The 24044-nt window shown below is 35.7% G+C and overlaps 1 long non-coding RNA gene across 9 annotated transcripts in view; it reads left to right on the forward strand.

Annotated features, from left to right (window-relative positions):
• The window catches only part of LOC141544785 (uncharacterized), a 178793-nt gene extending 172698 nt beyond the window's left edge, over positions 1–6095 (forward strand). For 3 of the 9 annotated variants that reach the window (XR_012482801.1, XR_012482802.1, XR_012482804.1), the window contains 2 exons: positions 1100–1291; positions 1561–1723. This is a non-coding gene — a long non-coding RNA (uncharacterized LOC141544785). Of the gene's footprint in view, positions 1–1099; positions 1292–1560; positions 1945–5496; positions 5655–5759 lie in introns of those variants that run through there. The other 6 variants (XR_012482803.1, XR_012482806.1, XR_012482805.1 and 3 more) reach the window with 3 other exon arrangements.
• Positions 6096–24044: the final 17949 nt, after the last annotated feature.

The following is a 24044-nucleotide window of genomic DNA, read 5'->3' on the forward strand; positions in this document are numbered from 1 at the left end:
TGTCCCTCACCCATCAGTCTTGCCTCTCTCATTGTCTGTCTGTCTCTGTATACCAAAGCCAATAAAAATGCTTAGAGTTGGCATCTCACAAATGTACACCCTTAAACCATGAAGCAGGAATGCCACGTAGGAAATATTTTTCTGACCTTTTCAAATTACATCCAACTGTCTGGGGGATTTCTCAGTGACTAGAGGTAATAAGGTTCAATCCGTTTTACTGGTTGGCTTCAAATTTAGTTCCTCGGAAGCCTGGACTTATCTATTCTTTTTCATCTTGGCCCTGGCATCCTTTCAGTACTGTAATCCGTGCATCTAATCTCCACCCACACCCCCAATCAGGGTTTGCTCAAGGATCACAATGTGAAAAGTCCAGCCGTGAAAGACTCACCATTTATTGCACCTTCTAAAAGCGAAATATTAGCATGGGAGGCGAAGCTGGTATGTTGCCTTTTGAGAGGCTCTTGTTGAATTTAATTAGCTTTTAGATTTCATCTCTATCCTACATCTCAGTTTTCACTGCCCTATGTGATTTATGCTTCAGTGATTTTCATTTATATAAAACTTTTCAAACTTAGCTATGCTACTAACACAAATTAGAATATTAAAGAGTAGAAGGTAAAAATTGTGAAGTTCTAGATGTTAAATTGATTTCATTTTAGTGTTCTATTTTCTTCCTTCCTTCCTTTTTTCTTTTTTTTTTTTATTATGTGAGTCCAAATGGAATAGACACACTCACCCTGTTAAGTAAGTGAATCACCCATGTGAGACGTACCACACACACACAAAAGACAGCTGCACTTGCCCCATTCTTTACTGTGCCCCATGAAGTAGAACAGAAAACACAAGTTAAGGACACATTTCTTAACCTTGTGAAAGTGAGGGAGGGAGCCTATCAGGAAGTCTGGACTACAAGGAAAAGCTCATTTTATTGTTTTTTTTTTTGTTTTTGTTTTTTTTGTTTTTTACATATTGGGACATATCCATGCCTTTAAGACATTGGAGAGAGAAGGAGGGGAGGGAGACACACACACACACACACACACACACACACACACACACACATGCAGAGAAACTGTGATCTCTGTTTTAACTTTTCCAGCAACAAATGCAACTCCATCATTTATCGTGTGGTTGTGTTGCTGCTGGCCTTCACATGATCCTATAAAAGAGTTTCAAGCCTCAATCGCCAATCCCCAAAGATCTAGTTGTGATTGGAGCTGGGTTTGCTTTGCAGATCTGTGCACCCAAAGGCCCAGAGGGCAGAAAATTGGGGAATTTACTCCTAAGAATGGTAAGTATGATAAGACCTGCTGTTTGCTATTATTCCTACTGCTTATAACATTAGAATCTGTTGAAATCATTCTGAGCCATGTAAATTATATTGAAAACTCCAAATGTTGAAAGTTTGATTGTTTTTAACATTTTTATAGTTGTTTTTTTCCCTTTATTGAAAATATGGAAATGTTGAAATCCTGTCATATATTGATCAAACCTGAACCTTTTATTCTATAGATAACCATTTTCTTTTATAACAAAATTACTTTTTTTTTCCCTCTCTAGATTTCTCTATGTGGAAAACAAAAATGTGAAAAAGGGAAGACATCACCAAAAGATGTTCATCTGGAGAAACTCATTGAGACTGTGCCATTGTTTGCAATATATATATATATATATATATATACATATATATATATATATATATATATATATATTTACCACAGCTCCATTTGCTCCATTTTAATTTCTTAAATTATTCATGGCTTTATTTTTTAAAGTATATTTCAGCATGTACAAAGAGAGATGGGAATGTCTATGTGAAAAAATACCTACAATATTTTACCTCCAACAATGCTATCAAATTTTATGATAGTCACAACTGAAAAATCCACAATTTTGTTTTTTGGACAAGATGAATGTGGAGAGCAGGTACTCTGATGAACAAAGGTAAGCTATTTCTGTATTATGCAAAGTCAGACATTCCCATCATTCCACAGTGCACTTTGGTATTTGCATACCAGATGGGAGAATTTGGAAGTTTCTGGGACCACAATTAAGTATATTGTTTCATTAACTCCATGAATGGTATGATCTGACTTATACTTAGATGACGAGTGTGCAATTTAATCATTTAGATTTGGGATAGGGAAGCAAGATTGCTAACTGGGAAGAGATTCCAAGATCCTTCTCCCACCTCCACAGGGATGTCACTTCTTGGTAGCAAATTGGAAATTTAGATGGACAAGTTAACTCTTTTTAATCACAAGGCAGCATCATTATCATTGGCTTTATGTACTATGATGCCTTTGGTTTTCTTATAAAAAGTATTTGAGCATTTGAGACAACTTTCGTTAGAAGCATTTTGAGACAACTATTATTTGCTATAAACTGACCATTTTCTAGTTACAGGAGAGTAGGGAAGAGAGCAAATAGTCTTCTAGCTAGGGGAAAACAAGGGTAGAGACTTAAACAGTAAGTGCTGCTCTCTCTCTCTCTCTCTCTCTCTCTCTCTCTCTCTCTCTCTCTCTCTCTCTCTCTCTCTCTCTCTCGCCTTATTTTTTTCCTAAGACCTTTTTTTCTTTATGATGTGTGATTAAAGAGTTCAAGTGAGACAGTGATCAGGAAGACTGAATCTAAAATACAACGCCTTGAGGGCAGGAGAGCATCTGTTATTTGTCCTTGAATATCCCTAGTGCCTAGAACTATACATTGCACTAAGCTGGTGCTTCATGAATGAATGAGGAATTGATGCAATAAAATGAATGAATGAATGAATAAAAATGCTATTTTATATAATATTTTGAAATTTTAATAATATATTTAATAATAATTTAAATATGTATATGTTTGTAAAATGATATCTTGTGTCACTAGCCATAGTTTTCAAAGTCAATGTACAGAAACAAAAACAGCAATTATTGATTTACACGTGTTTAAAGTGGAGAGGGAATTAGTAAAATTGATAGACAGCTCCTACTTAATGACAGAACAATAAATCTGTAAAGAGTTCTATTATAATACCCTTCTCTCTACAAAGAGAAGTCTTTAGAGAGAACTGTTGTTTTTTTTTTTTAATGTTAGAAAAGCAGCTAATAGGCTCCAGAGATTTTGCACATGGTATAGCCAAAATGTTATTCTTGTAGGTCATCTTCATTCAAATTATACTTAGAATCATAGAATGTCAAAGGTGGATGAGCTTCTTAGTTAGCTTTCTCATTTTATAGATAAGGAAATTGCAATCTAGAAAGGTATTGTTCAAAGCTCAATGACAGAAGTGAGGTTTGCCCCCAATTCCCTTAACTCTCAATTTCAATACATGTCTTTTTTATATTATATCACACTTGCCTGTGGAAAATAGCATGGTTTATTCAAAGGAATGCTAGCTTAGGCTAGATTCAAATTCTACCTTTTGCGTTTATAAGCTGTGTGTTCTTGATTAAGTAACCTTAACCTCTCCCAGACTCAATTTCCTTTTCTGTCAAATGAGAATAATAATGTTTGTAACAGCTGCCTCTTTGGGTTATTGTGTGAATTAAAAGAAATTAAACATTCAGATAGCTTCACAAACCCATAAAACACCTTAAGATGCCATCTGTTGTCAAAGTGGAATTTTCTCTGTTTCTTCTTTCTCCACAAATTCTTCTGAGGGACCATTTTTATTTTTTAAAGCTTCCTGTGAACCAAACACTAAATACTAAAACAGACTGTCTTGATTGTTATGGCAGCTTCATAATGGAGCTTTCCCTCCATCAGAGCTAAATACAAATAGTTAAGGGCCTTGAGTGTTGATTCCAGGTAAGTTATCCATCTTGTATCACTGTGTTACCTGAGGAATGATACCAGCAATAAGAGAGATTGTTGTTTGCTAGGCTGATGAGAGGACAGAGACTGGCTCCACCTTTGAAATCAGTGTGAGAACTTCCAAAACTGCCTCACTCCCTGTTTAATGCATTCATAGATTTTATTGGGAGTTTAGTAAAGCATCTCCCCCCTAACAGATACATTGTGTTATATGGCATGGATTGAGTTGCAAGTAGGATTTTCAATACAGTGTGACAAGATTAATGTTCCCTCTCTCCATCTTTCCTATCCTTACTTTTCCCCTTCTTTCTCTGAATATAGTCTAGCTCTGGTATGGTCCATCCTCCCCCTGGAGAACTTCCCATGCTTCCTTTAGCATCCACCATCCACTCATTGAAAGATTCTAAATAATACAAACAGGAATAAATCCATCTATTCTGAAGATGTCCATTCCACTGAGGAAAGCCAAGAGCGAATATTCTCTTTCTCTTTAAATGTACTCAGGGTGAACCTGCCTATACCTGGGTGATATCCTGCTAATCTTGACTTACTGTCACTACTGAAGCAGTATTTATTTTCTCCCAATTGGAACTCTACCAATATCCTGTAGGGTTTTTGTCCCCCGTCTTCAACAAAAGAATCTCCATCTGCTTTAATGGACCTGGAGCAAAATACTGTGGACTTTTTTGAGGATTAGAGAAAGGAAAAAAAAAAAAAGAATTCCTTATCAAAATTAAACAAGGAGAATTTCCAGGCTTGAAATTAACTTTGATGTTCTCAGAGACTCAATCTTTTATTCAAAGTCTTTGTTGAGGAGAAAAAGTTGTATCTGCTCTATCCTCACATAAATAAGGGTTATCAGAACACTGCTTTTCTTATCCCATTCCTAGTTTAATTGCTCCATAAAGTTATGGTGGCACAGGTGAAGCTAGGTAACACTGAACAGCATGAAGCACTAATTGCACTAAATTTGGAAATCTTCAGGTTCCATTTATCTTTAACAATTTTCTGGCCAAGCAGACACCATAAGATCAACTCACTATGACATTATACTCAGTTTTAAAATTGAATTTAAATTAAATCAATTATATTTTGATTAACAATTAAACCTATTTTTCTTATCTTTTTGATGGCAAAACAAAATTCCTTTCACCATTTATCAGAAGGCCTCTTCATTTATTTTATTTATTGTGCTGTTTTTGGGGGGGAGTTGGCACTAGAGTCCATGAAGTCTTAATCATGAGCCTTATTATTTCCTAACGGGATGGAGGGAATACATTGATTTATTGATCTGGCTGTGTTAAAAATAAAAAAAAATAAAAAAGTAAAACCCAGAAAATCAATCTGACATTTTAGGTTAATTTTAGGAAACAAAGAATAGTCATAATTAAATGAGATAAGGATTTTAGTTGTTCATTCCAGTTTATAATAAAAAAAAAAGCCCCTTACCAAAAGTGTCTTAGAAAATAATGCATTCAGACTGAGCAGAATTACTGCCTAGCAGATTCTATTTATCTGTAGCTTAAAAAGCAGCTGCGTTTTTGTAAAAAGCAATGAATGTGGCATTCCTACTTAAAGGTGGAAGAAAAAAAAACACTCCTTGTTTTGTAATAAGGGGATTTTCAATTTAAAAGAGAGAGCAGGCCTGTTGTGTGAAGTATGGTTATTACATTCACTGTATTCTATCTCACCCACCAGGAGGCTAATAATGAGGAGTGAGGGAAGGGGGCCACGGCCATGAGGGTTATCTCACAGTCCCAGATGCTGGATAAGTTGGAGGAGGCAGAATCACTTTTGGATGACATTCAGAAAGGCCTGAATGCTTATTGGGAGAAGAAAAGACTATTCTTTACAAGGTAAACAGTTCATTTCATCTACCAGCTGTACAGATCAGTATAAAAATATGTTTATATGAAGATATCCACAAAGTTCATTTCACCTCCTTTATGAAATCATTTTAGGTGTGGGGCATCTCTTCCCTTGCCTGAACGGTGATGATCACAGTCTGCCAGCATCTCATGAGACAAAGGATTCGCTCCTGAGCCCCGCCACACCTTAAAAAAATGCTTTGAAGGGCTTGCCAAGCTCACTTTTAATCATGGGAAAGAAATTACCCACATGGAGTCAGCAGAAAATGAAAAAGTGGGCCTCGTGCTGAGATAATTCCAGCAAGTGCCAAGGGGCTAGTTGAGATATGGCTTCATGAGGTGAATATCTTTAGCTCTTACTTAGGGTTTAGTTACTGTATAATCATTCTCTCTTTTAGGAGCAATGAATATCCCAAGTGTGTTTCCTAACCAAAGCTGTCTTTCTCCAAGCGTTTGTCGGGATATTGATGGATTCTGTAGGAAATGGGGATTCTGGGTCCTGGTTATTATTTCCTTCCACTCAGGACAAGTTTGCAACTCTGCAGAAATCTCATTCAGTGACAAGACCAAGCCAGTGACTGCCACTAGCTGTGTGTATTTGTGCATCTCTCTGTTTGAGTATCTGTCTAGTACTTTATGTCTCTGTGTATATCTGTATCTTTGTTCTTGTCCTTGGCCCCTCCTTAGGAGACTATCTGGGGAGGATTGAAGAGCAGGTGGTTTTCAGATGTAACCTCGGGAGGAGCAATGGCTGGGGAAGGACCAGAGGTGGGATTTGATTGGGGGTGGAGGGAAGGAGAAAAAGTGTCACCTTGATATTTAATGATCAATCTTAATTTCCAATCCGTATTAAAAAAGGGGGGGGGATATCCCCCTGAGGACACTAACCTAACCCCATCTTCCCTTTGGGAGACCACAATTCCAATTAAACATCAGTTTCAGTGTGAAATTGGTTTGACTGCCTGTCTTTTGTTTGCCTGCTTAACCCCTTTGTGCCTGTGCTCATTTAGAAGGCTCCCTTGAACTTCGTTCCAGTCCAAGGCCCAAGTTCATCCCTGGCCGCCTGCAGCCCGTCTTCCGTTTCTTTTTTTCTTATTCTAATGATCAGGTCTGGGATCAGAGTTTTTCTTTCACTTTCTATTATTAAAAACTCTTCCCAGGCCCTTGATTCTGTGTCTACTTTTCTCAAAAGAAGGATTCTTAACTTGCCATCTGCTTGTCTCCCAAAGCATTGCCCCTGGCTTAAAATATATGCATTCATACTATTTTATATAACTAGAATAAGTTATATTTCATGTAAAATACATTTCTATACAAAATCAATTATATACAAACAGATGAGAAATATCAAATGATCGAAATACGGCAAACATTTGGCCATCTCAGAACGCTAGTGCAACTTTGTATTGCTAGCTTTTTTTTTTCCAGCTAAGCTCAGCTGTATTATTGTATTCAAAATGTATTTTATGTAAAACATAACACAAAGTATATGGCATTTTAATGGAAACTTTTGAAGACCACCTTCTGTAAGTGTGGGGTTCTTTTGGACAGGAAGAGAGAAAGAAGGAAAGCAAAGGGCTACTTTCAAAAGATATTTTGATTGAACTTTGGCTCAGCATCCATTCTGCTCTTTGCCAGTTTCTCCTGGCTGACTGAGCCCAAAGAGCCAAAACAACAGCAATAACAACCAAAACCTCCCCCCCAAAAAACAAAAAAACCCCAAGGTCCCCCCTTGCCTCCAGTTTCCCACATAACTGAACCATGGCATCACCATGCCAACCTAGGACGAGATTGGCTCAGAGCAATAATGTCCCCAGACACTTTGAAACCTATTCATCAGAGTGGGTGGTGAACAGCCCAGGCTTGAACCTAGAGAAAGCTCAGCTCTTCCCCCTACCTGCTGGTCCAGGAAGAAGTCTTCTTTTGTCTCTTCATCCATCCTTACTGCTGCATCTGGGCATCCTTTAAAGCAGTTAAGCATGGTTCCCTTGATAGAGGCTGGTGGGGGAGGGAGATGGAAAGGAAGAAAGGAAAGATGGAAAAGCAGAAGGTGGGGTGGGGTCTTCCCAGGGGAAACATGGGGTCTCTCTGAACTCTCTTCAACAAAGGAGAGAGTTGTATGGTTGGATGGGTGGAAGTGTGGGGGAGGAGTGTGAAAGGTGCAAGAAGAGCAGCTGTGTTTATTTTAATACATATCATTTAACCCTCACCTAAAAACAAATTGAAAGGTTTGGGAGTGCATTAATCTGGACCCAATTAGCATTTCTTTCTCCCTCAAAAGTGCAACCTAAGATTAATGAATATAAACTAAGAGTTTCAGATGCAGTCCTTAAATCATTTGCATGTTTCATGCATGATAATTGAATTTATTTATGCACTTCCTCTCATTTAATTATTTCCTGCTCGTTCCTATATTCTTCACCTAAGCAAAGCCACAGTAATAATAATAATAATAATAGCATTAATAATAACAATAGAGATATCTAACATGTTAGGAAAAGTAGTAGTAAGAAGATGAAAATAACTTGGTTTGAGCCAAGAAATCAGGCTCTTTATTCCTCTTACTGGAATTGGAGTAATGGGGAATTTTTTCCTTTAAAAACTGTGTTTTTCAATCTGGAATGCTGCTTTAATGTGTTGGTAAATATGCAAACCATGTTATTTTCTAAAGGGCAGAGAAGGCATTTTAAATGATAGCATTGAGTCTCGAGTGACCCTAGAGACTTGTATTTCAGCATGGCCAATTACAAGAGTAGCGATGATAGCAGCCGTAGAACATTAATAAAGAATAAAGAACTATCTTGGGCTTGGGATCTGGAGAATCATAGATGACTGGAGGATTCAAACATACATTACTGTAGCTGACCTATTTAGAATATTTGCTTTAGTAGCTATAAAAGCAATAAAAATCGTGTCAGTCTGTCCTAAGATAGAGATACAGAATAGATGGGCATTTCCATCTGCTGGATAAGCCCTCTCTTGGTATCTTTTTTTTCCCCAATTATGTTACGCTGGTTTCATACTTCCATGGCATAGATCCATATGGGTGCTGAGCTTTCCCTTCTCCCCCCACCCCCTGGCAAGTCTTTAAGGTGGCAGTGGGCATGTTAGGAAGGATGGGAAAGATTTGTTAAGCAAAGTAAGAGAAAACAATTCTCCCAGTATTAATCTGTACCAGTGACTTGTCTGTCTTTTGTCTTTCCTTGTGTGTTTTCCGAGATAAATGTTGAAGTGAATCTCTTTTTTTTTTTTTGTGACATTCACCTTCGGTGTCCCTTGTTTTCAGTGAATCGAATGGTTACGTGTTTCTAAGTGTCCCCTAGTCCTTGTTTCCCTGGTCTTTGTAGCTAGGGATGTCTCTGAGGGATTGAGTCCCACTAATTTGTGATGTCACAATTTAAGTGTATTCCCTGTCTCTTCGATGTAGTTTGAAATGTTAAGTAATGTAGCATGAAATTATTGGTTAGTTTCGAAATGGTTGTGAAATCATGTGAAGAAAATAATTATTGCATCCGGTCAAGATAAATTCACTCTAGTGTCTTATGGCTTTTTATTCCTATGTGATAGTAATAAAGTCTCATGTAGGGATGGAAGCCATGAAATACATTGTGAAATGTCATCAACTAAGATGGGGCCATCAGTATAGAAAACATCCTAGTTGTGAAGTTATTCACATGATTGGCAAATGACATAGTATAAAGCTTCTCTAACTTTCATGCTTGGTTCCTTTTTATTCTTTTGTTCCTTTGTTCTGTTTCTTCATCCCTCACTCTTAGAATTTGACAATTATGGAAACTAGGTTATGGAAAGTGACTCATCGTCTCAATCACTGATTGACATTTGCGTTCAAGGCTCGAACTTTTCAGTTGGTTCTAAGTTGTTCCTTCTTCATCGTCCGTTAACCAATACTTTATTCTACCTGTATCTAACCTAAAATCCTCTGCTGACTTCTTTCTCAATTTGCATGGTCTTTTTCCTGAAATTAAAACTGAATGAAGCAAAGATGCCCCTTTGGGCTTGTGGTCCAGATTGCTCTACTTCCAAGCTCAAAGAATACTAGGTCATAGATGGGTTAACAAGTAGTAGGTTCAGTTGGAATTGTTTTTCCTTCCATGATTCTAGTCTAAAAACAAGGGCCCAGAAGTTGCACCTTTGAGAGAGAAAAGACGTCCACAAAAAAACGACTTCGAATGGTATCATCACCCAAAAGATTTCATTATAGTACATACCTGGAGGATATTTTTTCTCTTTTTATCACACTGATTTAAAAAAATAGTAGAATCATTCTAAGACACTTTGTGGCTTGCTCACCCTTATTTCTTCTTCTAGCTTTCTGTATTTATTTTTTCTATGAGTATGATAATAAAAACTTTTGCAGATACTTTTGCCTCTTTGTTTTTCCCCAAAAATAAAGAATGAGATCTAAGCCCTGAAGGTGAATGGGTTGCTAAAAATGAAAAAAATCATTTTATATAGAAATTGAGGACCAAGGATGACTAGTAGGAAAGGTACATTTTCCATGCTACTACAGCAGATTGATAATGATCTTAGAGTTTTCAGTAACATAATACAAAGACTAGTTTAATTAAATAAGACACGCAGTTTAAATTCCACCCTTAAGAAGACTTGCATTTCCAAGCTAGTTACTTTAAAAAGAACATTTGATAAATACACAAAATGGTTGAACTCAAAGTAAGAGTCATTGAAGCTAGACTTAATCTTTTTAAGACAGAACATTTATTGTACTTTTAATAAAGGCTACTGGAATTTCACAAACTCAATCAATAAGGTCAATCAGCAAACATTTATTTAGTGCCAATTATATATCATTCACTGGTAGGTACTTGGAATATAAAGATAAAAATGAACTAGTTGCTATGCTCAACGTACATTTTATTGGGAAGAGGGAAGAGACACAACATATTCCAAGATAAGTAAAGGATATTATACAAATAAGCAACAGGGAGATTTGATGGGGAAAACATTATTTGGGGTGACTCTTCAAGGGACTAAGCCTTTGTTAAGGCATGAGGAAGAAAAGAGAGCATTCTAGGCATGGGTTACAACATGTGCTTAGGAAATGAAATATTATACCTGAGGAACAGCAATTAAATCAGGTAAGTGAAATCACTAATGCTCAGAATATCAGAATAGGAAGGGATCTATTTAGTCCAACTAGTATCAAAGCAAAGATTTCCACTGAAACATTCCCAACAAATAGTAGTTCAGATTTTTTTTTTAAGTGCCAGAAATCTTAACTTAAGGGTCCATGTTTTGTTTTGTTTTGTTTTTTAATTTAATGACTTTTTTCAATATATTTTTTTCATTTTTGTCTGGCTCTTTGTGACCACATTTGAGGTTTTCTTGGCAAAGATATTGGAGTGGTTTGCCATTTCCTTTTCCAGTTCATTTGACAGATGAAGACACTGAGGCAAACAGGGTTAAGTTACTTGCCCAAGGTGACATTGCTAAGAAATGTCTGAGACTAAATTTGTATTCATATAGATGAGTGTTCCTGCCTCCACACCTGATACTCTATCCAAAGTGCCACATAGCTATCTTAATACAATATTGCTTTTTAAAATAACTTTATCTCAATATAAGTGACTTCCTTTGAGAGGGATAAAGTCTGAGAAAGAATTCATGAAACCTGAAAAGTAACTCAAATCTTGATAGTGTTGATGGATTCAAGATACAGAATGACATTTAGCATTTTCAGACATGATTAATCTCTATCATGTAACTTGCTATACTTTTCACTACCTAATTTATTCAACATGTAATTTATAAAATTATCCTGATTTGGCCTCTGGCTTTATGTTCTTGTCCCTGGGGGTTCAAAAACAGTTCTGGCACTCACATCCTATAAACATTTAGGGCATCAGAAACAGGAAGACAAAAAACAAAATAGCCCCTTTTCATCAAGGAGCTTTCTTCCCTGGAACCCCCCCTTTTTTTTTAAACCAGCTCTAAATCTGTGAGCCTATGCAGCATTCTCTTGGGTCCTCATAAGCTTGCTTCAGTATTTCATTCCTCTCCCTTTCATATGTGGGTGCTTATATTGAATTACTGGAGCTTTAAAGACCATTAGACAAAACTCTATCATCCAAATCCATCACGTGTTGTTTAACATCTCAAGACAACCTAGGGGACTGCATCTCTCACTGAGCTATTTTCAGTGCCATCAGCTAGTGATACATATACCAATTGATCCCTATATAAAATGCATATAAAATTTTGGCCAATGGAACAGAATAATGGAAGAAAAAAAAGTGAATTATCTCAGTCAGTGAATATAGCTTGACACCTCACCTGATGCTCTGGAAGGCATGGTGAAAAATGCAAGCATGAGTGGGTAGGCAAGATATAGGCAAGATACAAAGAAACAACCTAGGCCATCCAAACCTATTTCTCTCCCAAGTCCTGCTAAGTCCCCCTATCATTAATTAGATTTTATTCAGCAATGGAAGATACAGACTATGGGAATTTGAATTTATAAAGTATGGAGAAAAGGACAAAAGTATTTTTGAGTCAATTTATCAAAGAGTTATTAGATAAAGCCCCTACTTTTAGCAATGCACAGTACTGGGCACTGAAAGTGATACAGCTATAAATATGTCACCTTCTTTTAAGGAGTTTGCAAAGGATGTCTTACATGAACACATGCATGTACACACACACACACACACATACACACACCTCATAGGATCATAGATTTGGAGTTAGAAGGAAATTTAGAAATAGATCCCAATCCCTGATTTAAAAATGAGAAAACTGAAATTCAGAGAATTTTAAAGTGACTTTCGTAAGACTCTCAAAGTAGGTCTTGCTAAGTCCAATTTCAGTGGGATATTTGACACTCTCAAGCAATATGTCAAAAGACTTTATACTTTCCTCAAACCTATCCTTCCTTCAGATTTGCCCAGATGTGAAGAAAAGAAGGAAAACTCATAGACAGCCCCTTCTCTCTCTCTCTCTCTCTCTCTCTCTCTCTCTCTCTCTCTCTCTCTCTCTCTCTCTCTCTCACTCTCACACACACACACACACACACACACACACACACACACTCACACTCACATTCTCTCTCTCTCACACACACACACCAGCTCCAGATCATTAATAACTTGTTCACAGTCAAAGAATTATGGCACTAGATGCTACCATAGAGATCACAGAGTCCAATCTTCCCATTTTCCAGAAGAAGGAAAAGTTCAAAGGATTGTTTTGGCACTTTGTTTTTATTAGCAAACTGATTTCTGACAAAATTATTCTAAGGACTGATTCAGAGTAAGCAGGAGAATAATGGTTTTTTTTCAAGAAAGACTAGATTCTCCATTAAGCCAGCCAAGGGTATCTTAATTCATTCCTCCTAATGACTCCTAATGACAAAACATAGACCTGAATCGAGAGATCAAAGCCAGCTTCCTAGAATATTTATCCATTATGTCATAATGTCAAGCACCATGTCAAAAGAAAATGATTTAATGGTGGAAGACAGAAAAGTTAAAATGATGGCTTGAGAGGAGTACTGATTGCTTAGAAATATCCGGAAAGTGCTTTGAAGGCCCAGATTCAGGCAAGATAAGGTAAAAGTCAGTTTATCAGAACCTATTGTGGCTCCAGAAGTAGAGTTCAATTTTCAAATGGAGAGGATGATAGCCCAAGTAGAGACCAGTTAAAAAAAATTATGTAGTGGAGATAAAAATATATTTGTTTCAGATATTTGATTTCATCAATGTGAAGGATTCCCAGTGTGCAAACTCCTTCTACCCACACAGATCAGCATTTCTTCTGCAATCTATATTCTTACAAGAATTGTTTGTGCAACTAAGGCACTAAGTGATTTATTCATGATCTCATAATGAGTTTATATCAGCATCAAGACTCAGGTCTCTCTGACGCTGTCTCTCCATTATGTAATGCTGCCTCAAATAATATTATGCATAATATTAACATTAATTTTGTATTTTAAAATATATACATACACATATGAAATATATACACGTTTGACATGTGCACATATATGCATACAAATGTGTGTGTGTGTGTGTGTGTGTGTGTGTGTGTGTGTGTGTAAAATGAATTTTAGAACACATTTAAGATTTGGACTGAGGTCTGACTCCAAGGAATCTGCCCCTTTACTATTATCATGCTTTCTCAAATAAACAAATGAATGGGTGAATAATAAATAAATATAATAAATAATAAAATAAATGAATAATAGATTGATAGATAAATCAAATAATTGGAAGTTGCCTTGGAAGTCATTTACTTTACCCTCTATACAGATTAGTCCAGAAGGTCAATCTGTCAATTAACAAATTATTTATTAAGTAGGTTTTATGGAATATATGCAAGAACCTATGCCAGAATACTTAGGGACAAATAAAAAAGTCCCTATCCTCAAGAAGTTTAGCCAGGAGAGATGACATGCACATATATAGGTACCAGATAATTTCAAGAAAAAGGTACTACTAGCAAGGTGGTGCGATCAATAAACATTTCATTTACTAAGTCACAATTAAGCTAAGTATTGTAAGAAACTCAACATTCTAGGAAGTAGAGATGAGGAGACACACCACCTTCTAGGCATGCAGAACGTTCAGTGCTAATGAAGAACATCATGTGTGAGAAATAGAAAAGAGGACAATTGCTTGAATTTTGGTCAATGTTCAATGTTTAAGGCTAGAAAATTAGATTGGGGCCAGGTTGTGATGAATTTTAAGCAGATCAAACAAATGATAGAACAAAAAAACATTTATTAAATGCCTGCTATGTGCCAGATAATGTGCTAAAGGATGAAAGAATTCCTATTTCCAATGAGCTTTTCTTCAGATGGAAGACATAAGGACATACAGATTGTCCAAAAAGTTTTAGTGCACTAGTTTAATTGCATTGTCTTTTTGTATAGCCTGTATGGCTATATGGTATAGCTGCAAAATAAATAAATACTAGGTAGTTCAATTCAAGCCAGCTTGGGAGAAAGGGTAGTAGCATTTAAGAGCCCAGGAGGTAGAGCACTATCTAATGAAACTGGAAATCAAGGTTCGAACAGCTCGTGAATGGCTTTAATAGCTAAACAAAAGAATTGAGTTACTATTGTAGAAGAGATAGAAACCCCCCTTGGTATTGAGCAGGGCAGGGAGATATGGTTGAACTATGTTATAGGAAAATCACTTTAATAGATGTGAGATGGAAAAAGAAAGGTCAGTGCAAAAAGACAAAGGTGAGAGGCTGTTATTGCAAAAGTCTAGGTGAGAGATGATGTGGTATGAACTAGGTTGATATCTATGTGAATGGAAAGAAGACAGAATTAAGAGATCTTATAAAGGAGGGGGAAAAGATCCTGTAACTGATTGGTAAATGAGATATAGGTCACTGATCATGACAGAGGTTGCAAACTTGTGTGGAGGGAAAGAGAGTTGTGCCTTGAGATAAGAGGAGGAGTTAGATTTGGGTGAGTGAAGGATATGATGAATCTTGCTGTAGATCTGCTGATCTTGAGATGCTTACTATCTGAAATTTCCAACCTGTAGACAGCTGGTGATGAGAGACTAGAGTTCAAGAGAGAGGCGAGGGCTGGCTAAATAGGTAGGGGAGGGTCATCAACATAGACAAAGTAGCCTACAGGAGCTGATGAGATCCACAAGGGAGAGTATAGAGAAGAGAAAAGGTTAAGTGACTTAACTGAGATTATAGAGATAGTAAAGTGGTAGAGACAATTCAAATCCACTCACTCTGACTTTAAATCTTTCTATAATGGATCACAACCCTTAGAAGTACATATTCATTACCACAGGCTCTATTAATCTTCCTCTCCTTTTTTTTTTTAACAGATAAGAAAACTCAGGTGTCAAGAAATTAAATGATTTGTCAATGATATTAGAGGTGACCTGAACATAAGATTTGACTCCATCCACTCTGCTAAACTAATACTCATAGAAATTTGTAGAGACCACATGTAAGGATGGAAGAGTAGGGCATAGCTCTCCTTGATCACAGATTCCATGCATTCAAATGAATTAAAAAATTATTTGGCTACCAGTCAATGTTCCCCATTAATTGTCCATTCTGGTGCTCTCCCACTTCCCCTCTGACTGTAATTCTTAAAATTCCAGGACACAGAAGGACATAGAAGCATTTGTCTTGTCTCTTAGAAACTCAGAAAAAATGAAGATTGATGATATTCTTACTTGGGAGCTCCAGTTTGTGATTTTCTGATGCTAACACAAATTGGCTGTCACCAAGAAAATGCATGGGAGTGAATAGATGGACCCAAGGTGTACATTTATCTCTGTATGTTTCCCATCATTGGGGTTGGATACCAGCAGACATGGATAGATATCCATCTTCATAGAGACATACACACGACCTCATTTTCTCTTTGTGGAGAGTGTAATATAGATTACTATGAAAATGTATTTTACCTGCTAGATTTATTTCCCAAGTATGTCATTGACAAAAAGAAAATCCTATATAGACCAAAATATTTATCACAGCACTTTTTGTGATAGCAAAAGACTAAACGCAAAGTTGAAGCTCATTTACTGGGGAGAAGATAAACAAATTGTGGTACCTGAAGAGAATGGAATATCACTGTACTATAAGAAACAACACAAAATGGGAAATTCAGAGAAGAATGGGAAGATTTATATGAACCAATGCAAAGTAAAGTAAGAATAATCAGGGAAACCATATACATAATGATTACAGAAATGGAACTGAAAGGAAAATAAGAACAATACAGTTAAAAGAGAATGCTGCAACATTATCATCAAGTTTATCCATAAAGAAAGGGAGGCTTTAAGCTCTTCCTTCTTTGAAGAGATGGGAGATTATGGATATGCAACATTACTTGTAATGAAAGGTTTTTTAAACCTTTGTTGTGTTGCAGACCCCTTTGGCAGTCTGGTAAAACCTATGGCTTCCTTCTCAAAATAATATTTTAAATACATAAAATTAAGATCCATATGATCTCAATAGAAATCAATTATACTGAAATAAACTTATCCAATCATGTATTTCACAAACGAAATGTCACATTATGGACTTGTGATAATGAAAATAAATCTTTCATTTGTTGGTTAGTTTTTCTGAATTTCCTGACCCTCTATTTTTAAAATTCTTAACCATAAAGGATGATTCTTTGTTAGGGATGTCAGAGAGAGGTGATTAGGAAATGTAGGTGATATAAAAATAAAAGATATCAATGAAAATATATTTTAAATAAAAAATGTATTTTGCTTTTCTCCATTCCTGTCCCTGCAAAAAGCAGAAAAGTACTCATAGTTTAACACACACACACACACACACACATACACACACACACATACACACACATACAACCCTTTGAACCTGAAGATACTTTCATTTAAAAAAATATTTACTAATTCCATGAATCAGGATGGCAGAGCATTAACACTAAGACCAGACCTGAAAGATTACCTAATTTAATGCTTGTTTTGCTGATAAAGAAACCAAGGCCCAGATATTGGGAACCACTTTCTCAAGGTCAAACAGCTAATGGGGCACAGAAGTAAGCCTTGAATCTAATCTTCAGGTTCATAATCTAGGTTTCATTCTATTGTACCTCTTTTTTTCTGGATTCCCATTCGAAACTTAGCACAATATTTTATAATTATGGAAATTTTTTAGAAGTGTATTTCTTCAGGTTAGAGGATATAGAGTCAGTTTTCAAGACAAGAAATCAAAGGTCTCTATAATTATATGAAAGCATACTCTAAATCACTGATAATTAAAGAAATGCAAATTAAAGCAACTCAGCTTCCAGCTTATATCCATCAGAATGGCAAAATTGACAAAAATATGGAAAATGACAAATTTTGGAGGGGTCATAGAAAAACAGACATCACTACTCTACTGGAGGAAATGTTAACTGATTCAATTATTCTGGAAATTTCGAAGTTTCTAAACTGTGCATATCTTTCAATGACAATGATCCCACCTTGTATTATACTCTAAAGAGATCAAAGAAAGAGAAGTTCCCATATATGCAAAAAATTTTCTGGCACCTCTTTTGTGGTGGCAAAGAAATAGAAAATGAGGAGGTGTTTATCAATGGTGAAACAAATTATATGAATCTAATGAAATGCTATTTTAATGTAATAAATAATGGAAAAGATAGTTTTAGGGAAACCTAAGAAGTACTTAAAGGATCAACTGATGCAGAGTGAAGTAAGCAGAGCCAGGCGAACACATATAATAACTGTTTTCATTGTAAAGACAAATGACTTTGAATTACTTAAAAACTCTCAACACAATGAACAACTGAGTCCAATTGATAAGGAAAGCTATCTCCTGAGCATCAGATGAGAAAACTTCTAGACATGCGCAATATGGGAATTCATTTTGCTTGGCTACAGTTATTTGTCTATGGTTATTCAGTGTGGGGGAGGGAAGTGGGAGATAAAAATAAAGAAATACTTAATAATTAAGAAAATCTTCATTTTAAAACATAATTATTTATTTAATTTTATCTCTTTGTTCTCAATGGCTAGTAAAATACTTATTCATTGATGACTAACTACATGACCTTCTTTAGGATAATATCTTTTTCCCTCCCCCTTTCAATGAGCCATACCTTTAAACAAATGATAAAGAGGGAAAAAGCAGTTCAGAAAAAACAAACAAACAAACAAAAAAACAATACATCAGTGGTATCTGACAGAATATAACATATAACACATGCCTAATTGGACATGGTATATGTATGTTTATACAGATACATGTGTGAATGTATACAAGTATGTATGTATACTTTATGTGGAATGCAAGTATATGTATACACGTTATAATGGTACATATTTAATATTTTGCATATATTATATATATATTAATACATAAAACATACACATATATTTTGGGATGCAGCTTAAAGAATGGGAAGGTAAAAATCACTGCAAATATAAATTCCTAACTGGCCATGTAGGACTGGGTGCATGGTAAGTGATCACTAAATATGGCCTGATTGCCTATGATTATTGCTCTCTTTGAAACGTCATAGCAGTTGTGACAAAAAAATGAGGTGACAACTGAAAGACAAAAACTCAGCTACCCAGACACCTTTTACCATGCTCCCTTCCCCAAATGTTTAGATCACAGTTCTTCGGTGTCTGCATGAAAAAAATTTGGCTGAGGCTAATTCCCTTCCTTAAGTACCAGAGGTCTGGAATTCTAGCACACTTATGGGAAACTGAAATACATTATACTGTGTTGTCAGGCTCTAAGAATAGCTCCATCCCCTCATTTATAGAGTACATTAATAGTTGCAAATCCCTTTATGTATGTTATCTCATTTGAGCTTCACATGAGCCCAGTGGGATCAGTAGGCATAGGGAGAGAACCTGTGATTTGCTAGAGGAGGAAAATCCTTCTACCAATGCAAATTAGCATCTTCTCCAAAACTTCCTGTCTTTCAGGGTTATTAACCTGGGGTTCATGTACTTTTAAAAATAATTTCATCAAAAGAAAAAAATAGGGAAACTATATTATAAGCCAACCAGATTAATGTTGCTTTAGACTTTTTAAAACAAGTAGATAGCATAAGATTGGAATAATTATTTTGCATGAGAAATGATGAGTTGATAAAGTTAGAAAAATATAGAAAGAGTTGGATCTAAGAAGGATGATGTAATCTACCTTCAGAGAAACAGGGGACAAGTAATCATAGCACAAATCTAAAGATAGCTATATCTATCTCTCTCTCTCTCCACACACACACACACACACACACACACACACACACACACATATATATATATATATATATGAATGTATATATGTGTATGGTTATAGATATCTAGGTATATAAATGGATATGGATATGAATACACACACATCTATCCATATGTGTGTGTGTGTGTGTGTGTGTGACTAAAAGTAACCTCCTAAGAGGAGGAGGAGAGAAAAGGAGAAAAGATGAATAAAGTAAAAAATACACAGCAGAGAACAAAAGAAAACCTACAAGGAAGTAAAGGACAGTTCTGAAGACAGTTCTATTATAAAATCTTTCTTGAAATGGAAATTTATTGTTACACATTTTGAATCTTCTCTTATGTTCTGCTGTACACATGACAATGGTTTTAACTAATAAATACATCTAAAATATTTTCATAATCATATTTTAATGAAATTTGCATTCCTTGCAATTCTATATTTTATTTTATGCATTTCAAAACAGTATTACTGAGGGGGTCCATAGACCTACCTGCTAAGCAAAGGGGGGGGGGGGGTCTAGGATACAAAAATGGTTAAGAACTCCAGTAAAGTATTACCTAGATTATCAAGAGATTAAATGACTTGCATGATGTCATCCAGGTAGTATGTGTCTTAGACCAGTCTGGAATTCAGATTTTCTTGGATCTAAATCCATCCCACCAGGATGGCTTTTGCACATGCTGGGATGGATATCACAGCTATATTGTCCCCAAGTATAGTTGTTATTGTCTCCATTTGAGTAAACTAAGATTCAGAAAGATTGATTCCCATGATCCTTCCCATGACAAAGACTTTCATTTTTTTTCTTTTTATACCCTTTTCTTGGAGTGATTACTGGTCCATGGTAGGTACTTAATAAATGCTTTTGATTTACTGACTTATTAATGATCACACAGCTCACCAGGGGTTAAGAGAGAATTTGAAGTCAACTTTATTTTCTAATTCCAAGTCTAACACTCAATATGTTATACCTCAACTAAATATTGTCTAGCAAACAAATGGCTAAATTATAGTGGCAACCAAATGATTAAGACCATTACTAATTAATTTTTCTAGTTTCTCATAGGATTTTATAGGTATAGAAATCATTGTCTACTATATTAACTTGCCCTAGGACCAGAACCTGAAAAGTATCAAACAGAAATAAAGGAAATATGACATCAGAGAAGTAATGGCCATGAGCACCCGAGTTATTTATTCACTTTAACCTAGTGGTTCTTGCTTGTAGTCTCTTTCAGTCATGGTTAGAGGATAAGTTTTGGTAAATATATGAGAATTTTGGTTCCTATACTTCTATTCCTCATATCACTAACCTCATCTTCTATTTTACAAGAATGCACTGTTTTTTGACATGGGCTTCCTTTGATTTCTTTGACTATTTTCTGCTTTCATGTTATCTCTTTCAAACAATTGTGATGTAGCATATAGAGTGCTACTCCTGGAGTGAAAAAGATTCTGGGAAAGTCACTTATTATCCCCAACTAGGAATAACATAGCACTTATCTTGCAGGAGTTTTGTGATGATCAAATGAGATCACTGTCAAAAATTACAGTGCATGGCACATAGTAGGCACTATATAAATATGTTTTCCCCTTTTTAGGGAATTTGGGCCAACTCCTGCCTATCAAATGAGTTTGATACATACATATATACATATTATGTGTATGTGTCTGTGTATACATACACAGTTTAAAGCATATAGAAACAAAACAAAACACTCCCAATTGGCTTTGAAATCCAGAAATCACAAATAAGGAACTTGAAAATAAGAAAGAAGTCTTGTTGAAAATAATTTGGAATAAAAAAAAAACAATGCATGGTTTCCAGGGAACTAGGTTTCAAGAAAGGGAGATTAATGGAAGGTTCTAATCCTACCTTTGACACATGTTGACTGTGAATGCACATTTCATCTCTCACTACCCTAAGCAATGTTCTAAGACTACAAGTTGCCAATAAGGTATGGGTCTGCATTGGCATTTACTCAAGGGGAAGAATCAATAACAGACACATTCCAGATGTCCAATAATAGACAAGATTCTAGTAGAATCAGAAGAAGTTTCAGAAGGCTTCGAGTCCAACTGGCTCGATTTACAAGAGGAAACTAAAGCTACCTAATTCCCTTGAGATCAGTCAAATAATTAGTAATAGGAATGGGATTTGAAATCATGTCCCTTGCTTCTGGATCCAGAATTCTTTTAACTGTGCCATATCTAGCATGAAATATCTAGAAAGATAAATATATAGATGTGCCAATAAAGCAAAGATCATGTCTAAATTCCAATTTTTCATCACTAAACATGCTTAAAGTATGTAGTGTGTGTATGTGTATGGCATGTGAGTCCCTCCTCCAGATGCCATAAAGGTCTATGGGCCATAATAAAGTTCTTTCAAATACTAAGAATCTCTTAAGTGCCTCTAAAATTACAAATTTGAATTAGACGATCTAATCCAATCTATTCTTTTTTGCAGAAGAGGAAGCTGGGGAAATTAGGGAAACTGGGGAAGTTAACTGACTTTCCCAAGATCACACAAGTAGCAAATGTCAGAAGTTAGATTTGAATCCATGTCTTTTTACTCAAACAAGGTTCCCTCTGAGCTTGGTTTCATATAAAATTAAAACATTGGGTGACCTTCCCCTAGCCCTGGTCCTATAAGTAATATAGTGAACTTGGAATAAGATAAACTGGCTTGTGTTTGAGTCCTACTCCTCATCTCTCTTTTGTAATCATTTGCTATATTTAGTGTTGGGCTCATCATCTAAAATGAATATAATAAAAATGAGTATAATAATAAAAAAACCCACAGTTCCTGTTCACAGGACTATGAGGAAAGTACTTTCAAACCATTATGTCCTGTATAGGATATCCCAAAAAGTGTAGTGCCATTTTAAGTTTTAATAGCTTTTTAAAAAGCTTTGATAGCTTAATAGCTTAAAAAAAAAAGCTTTGGTGGCTTAAAAATACACTAAGATTTTTTTTGAAGCACCCTTAGATAAATGTGTTAGTATTATGATTATTGATGCATCATTACTTTGATTCTGTGTCTTATGTATATAGTAGTTATAAAGTAAGTGGTTAATGAATGTTTTTGATTCATTCATTCATGTTGAAAATAATAGAAAGACCCCGCAGAGAGTTCAAGGGCCAATAAAAATTTTGCAGGTGGGTGGATATTTTTAACTTCCCCTTAAAATCTGTTAGCTGCATATGGGTCTCTTTGTGAACAATTATAGTTCAAAAGAAGACATTTTCCACTGGAGAATGAATATTTTCAATTTGACAAGCGTTTATTATAAAACCTATTGTATTTAAGAAATTGTGCTGTTTTGTAATATAAAGACCTAAATGGATGGTCCCTACCTATTAGACACTTTGCTTTAACTTGTTTAGTCATTTTTCAATGATTTCCAACTCTTCATGACCCCCTTTGGGGTTTTCTTGGCAAAGATACTGGAGTAGTTTGTCATTCTTTTCTCCGGCAGATGAGAAAGTTACAGCAAAAAAGCTAAAGTAGGAAGAAACATAACAAGTCATCCACAAAGACTTCAATGGAAGAGGCAACTAGATATTGAAGAAAGATAAGGAATCTCAGAATCATAGAGAAAAAAATATAGATTAGACATGGGGCATATCGTGTACCAAATACTAGAAGGAAAAGATGGAGCATGGGTTTAGAGGATCTGCTGATAGTCTAGTTTGCCTGGGAAGTTGAGTTTATGAATACAGCTTTTAAAAATTGATATCAGGAAGGTGAATTTCTCATTGGAAAAATGAAATCAACATTAAAGAAACATAAGGGAGCATATGTGAATATATCTTCCCGCAGGCTAGATTCAAAAATCAACCTGTGTTCTGGCCTGTTGCTGACTTTTCCTGAAATGGGCTGTGTGACCATAATCACTTAACCTTACTGGTAATAAAAGCAGCTCCTATGTATCTCATAGGAACAGGGATGATTAGATAAGGTCTATAAAGGGCTTTGTGTTTCTAAGAGAAAGATATCATGAAAATTTATGATTGAAGCTGTTGTCTTTGGCAAGTAGAATAAGAGACTTGATGTTCATTCTTCTTATCCCTACAGTCTTTTTCCTCTGGGCATGAACTTCCAAAAATCTTGCTGAGGATAATTTAGTGCTTGGGACAAAAGAGATATTAAAGGAAGATAAAACAGAAGAAAGAGATTCTGTCACCTCTGACATGCACCATGCTTGTTGAGGGGATGCCCAATTTCATAGAGACAAATAGACCAAATTGAAGAACTACTCACTTAGGATTCTTTAGATTCAATTAAATTGGGTTAAATGTGCATTTTTGAGAGCCTGCTATGTATCAGGCATTGGCTTTGGTGCTGGAGATAAAATAATGAAAATGAAAATAAAAATAAACACTGTCATCAACAAGCTTATATTTTACCTCAATGTTTGAGGTAGCACGGGGAATGGGGCAATGATTAAAGGATCATAATTTTAGAGCTTTAATAAACATGAAAAGCACCTATAGTTTAAACCCCCATTTTATATGAAAACAAACAAACAAACAAAAAACAAAAACAGAGGCCTCCAGCAATTAAATGATTTGCTCAAAGTCACACAGTTACTAAATGGCAGGTCTCCAGTTTTGAACCTTAGTGAGCATCTTTCT

The sequence above is a fragment of the Sminthopsis crassicaudata genome, chromosome 5, assembly GCF_048593235.1.
Source record: "Sminthopsis crassicaudata isolate SCR6 chromosome 5, ASM4859323v1, whole genome shotgun sequence".
Taxonomy (NCBI): Eukaryota; Metazoa; Chordata; class Mammalia; order Dasyuromorphia; family Dasyuridae; genus Sminthopsis; species Sminthopsis crassicaudata.